A 3,779-nucleotide genomic window follows, 5' to 3' on the forward strand; every position below is an offset into this window, starting at 1 on the left:
GTGTACTTTTGTAGGGATGTGGGGATGGGGCTAGAAGAGCCTTAGATCGATGAGAAGGTTCAGGTTCCCAATTTCCAAGGGGATATGGCCTTCTAGCTTGTTTTGATCAAGGTAGAGGGCAAAGAGACTGGAGCAATTTCCAATTGTCGGGGGAATGGTGGCTGTTAGATTGTTGTCATTTATAACAAGATCTATAAGGTTTGTGAGCTTTCCCAACTATGGGGGTTAGGGACCGCTAAGATCCTTATTAGAGAGGAGAATGTGAGGGCAAAAGGATGAAAGTACTAGATGTATGAGAGATAAGAGAAAAACAACAGAGCTTGAAATGGGTGGCTGATGATGGTGAGTGAAAATATGTACAAGAGGTCCTGTGATGTGAGGAGACTCTGAGTAGAAGAACATTGCAGAAGTAGAGATGATGTAGCAGTTGAAGCACGGTTGATGTGACGAAGGCTCACATTGATGTGAGGCAAAGGCACTCCGTGGTCAATGTTGAAGGCTCGCATCGTCGATGGATGCAGAGGCACTCTGGGGTGGTAGCGGTGGCGGGCAACAGTGGAAGATGAAGTGATGATGATGCAAACTAGTGACAAGGGTGTTGCTATACCTAAATGGTGATGAAGAGCAGAGAGGGCTGCCATCTTGAGTGGTGCAAGCTTTGGTGACAAGGGTACTACAATACCTAAGGGGTGGTGAGTGAGGAGGAGCAGAGAGGGATGTTGTCCCCCCGCGACGATGTGAGATGGTGAGCATAGAGGGCTATTATCCCAAGGTAAGTTATAGAAGAAAAACAATGATGTGTTGTAGCAACGAGTGGGCTATTGTCCCAAGATATGTATTGATGATAAAATAATGATGTATTGTACAATAGTAGAGAGTCGGTTGTTGTCGGATGGTTGGAAACACTGATGATGCAAACCTTGGTGACAAGGGTGATGCGGTACCTAAATGGTGATGAAGAGCAGAGAGGGCTACAGTCCTTAGTGGTGTAAGCTCCGGTGACAAGGGTGTTGCAATACCTCAGGGGTGGTGAGGAGTAGAGAGGGTTGCTGTCCCGAGTGACTTGGGCTACACCAAATCAAACTAGGTGAATTTGAGAGACTTGGGCTCACCGCACAGCTCTTGGTGGAGCGGGTTCATGTGGGCGCTGCATGGATTGCTAGGGGGGTCACCACACCGCTCCTAGCGGGGTGGAGTCACGGCATGGTATGGCCCGTGAGGGGGTGGCTAACCGCATGACAGGGGTGGGGTCGCAGCATGGCACAGCTCCGGGTTTGTGTGTTGGCACAATCCAAGGGGGGTTATTTGTAGAGTTCCTACCCAAAAAAGGGTGTAGCACCAGGATTTCCTGGGAAGTCACCCATCCTAGTACTATTCTGGCCCAAGTACCCTTAACTACAGAGTTCTAATGGGATCAGATGTATTAGCATTGGTATGACTGCACCACATCAAAGTAGGTGAAACCGAGAGACTACAAGAAAAATAGAGGAGGAGGTTTCTCGTATCATAAACATTCCACGTTTCCAAGACATTGAAGGGGCGTTTCCAAGAGAGGAGCGAGAGCATCCAAACAACACCCTTGGCAAAAAATAGTCCTCCTTACAGATACTTCCAATCCACCCACGTGAACACTTAGACAAATACTCCTCCCCACATCCATCCAAGTCCACCACATAATCACTTAGACAAATACTCCTCCTCACATCCAAGTCTGCCCACAAGAAGATAGCTTAGCTATTGCATACACAAGATCAAAGCATTCTTCATTCTCAAATACTCATTTCCCTAGCATGCACAAAAACCTTGAAACTATCAACCATAAAACATACACACTAGAGAATAGACATGAGAAGAGAGACAAATATCAACTCATTGCATTGAATTAACAAAAATAGAACTTACAATAATGTAGATGGGGAGAGAGAAGAGCTTGCATCTCTATGGGAAAAGAGGGAGAGCTAGTCTCAAGAGAGCTCAAACATGAGTTTGTCCAATGTGTCCATAAGCTCTCAAATGAGCCACTTTTTATACAAAAACTCTAAAACTCCCACAAGTTCCCATGTGGGATTATTGTCAAGCCCACTCCCACACTCATCTACAACTTGGAACTCTTTACAAGAGTCCTAAGTATCTTTTTGTTGCATCCTTGCATTGATCACGCAACACTCCCCCTTCCTATTTTGCGCACGTCCTCGAGCGCGGTAGAAACAAGAGCTGCAAAAAACAATGGATACAAGTAAAGCCTTTTATTGAAAAAAAAAAGAAAAGAAAAGGAAAGAAAAAAAAAACCAGCAATGACAATTTCACACGTGAACATACAAGTGAAAGGCTGATTAGAGTTTTAAAGAGTGCTAAAATAGGTGAGTAAAGACTAGTCAAAGTGAGACTAAGTGGTAGATAGTGCTATGCAAAGGCAAGTGTGCTTGCACACCACAGGTTATGACTGCAGTCTCAATGTCCTACAAGTATTTAAGTTATTCCTAAGTGGCAAACCTACTCCTAAATATGAGCAATGGTGATTGGACCTCTTCTTCTTATCTTCCTTTTTTTTTTTTGTGTGTGTGTGTAAAAGATGAATAAAGAGGAAGGTTCCATCCCAATGAGACCCAAGTAATGGCCAAGAGACCTCCGCCAAGAGAATCTAAAGGCCGCTAAGTATCTCAAAGGCGACAAACCCGTTTCTTTCTTTTTGTCCTAAGCAGTATCCCATGAAGATGAGGGCATCGGTCTCGAGGGCCCATAATGTACCCCAGAGTCCTACCAACATCTATCAAGGCGATAAATTCCTTGAAGGTCTTTTTCTGAAGCTTTTAGACGTCAGTGTTCACCCCATGGAAACCAAGGCATCGGCCCCAAGGTGCTAAGACAAGGTCCTACCAAGCATTCCACATGGCTGTAGACACGTCATGTCTCAATTCACTTGTATATATATATTTTTAGGGTATATTTTTGTAAATTTTTATTAATCCTAGCACCTAGCTCATACTTAAGAGCTCATACTTAAGAGGTAGCTACCACTAGTAGGGGTAACTAATATACCTTGAGAGCATAAGAACTTGGTCTACTCCATTGGTATATATCCTACACTGTCTTTAAATAGAAATATCTTCTACTAAGTCCTCTAAGAATCTAGAAATCACTCACCACATTTTAACAACTAATCTAAAACTTAAACCAGCCAATTGTGTGTGAACATGCAAACAATGTATCCAAAAGTTAAAAGCACATAAAGAATAAAAGATTATGATTTGAATACACCTGTTGTAGTGCTCGTTGATGTTGTTCGTTCGCATTGATTCATTGCTGATGCTGATTGCTTCTCTTTGCTTCTTGTAGGCATTGCATGTCTCCCCCCTTTTCTAATTTGTGTGCACGGTAGGTGGACTGTTGGGGCGTGTTTGATGCTCTTGTTTAGTTGAGATCTCTGCAAAATGTTTATGAACAAACAAGAAAAGAAAAGAAAGGAATAAAATTTGTTATTGGTGCTAATCACCGAATATAGCCGAGGGGAAAAACCCAGTGGAAGAAAAGTGCCCTGGCTTGTTAATCTTATTGTGGAGTCGCTGAGCTTACCCTTGCGCTGGTGGTGGATTCGTGTCCACGTCTGCTGAAAAGATGGTATCAATTTCTTTAGGATGGTATCAATTTCTTTAGGATGCAAGGACAACCCTTCACAAAAACCGGCCTCTGGAGAAGGTGGTAGAGGAAGGAGTGCTTCCTCGCTAAAATATGGCATTGGTTCTATGGGAAGGTTAAGTAGACAATTTCGATTTTGGAAC

General features: G+C 43.4%; 1 pseudogene; it reads right to left on the bottom strand.

The window, feature by feature from the left end:
* Positions 1 to 1,327: 1,327 nt before the first annotated feature.
* Positions 1,328 to 1,446, bottom strand: LOC147622881 (5S ribosomal RNA; annotated as a pseudogene).
* Positions 1,447 to 3,779: the final 2,333 nt, after the last annotated feature.

Source organism: Cibotium barometz, chromosome 28 (assembly GCF_041138505.1).
Source record: "Cibotium barometz isolate CiBa-2024 chromosome 28, ASM4113850v1, whole genome shotgun sequence".
NCBI classification, from domain to species: Eukaryota; Viridiplantae; Streptophyta; class Polypodiopsida; order Cyatheales; family Cibotiaceae; genus Cibotium; species Cibotium barometz.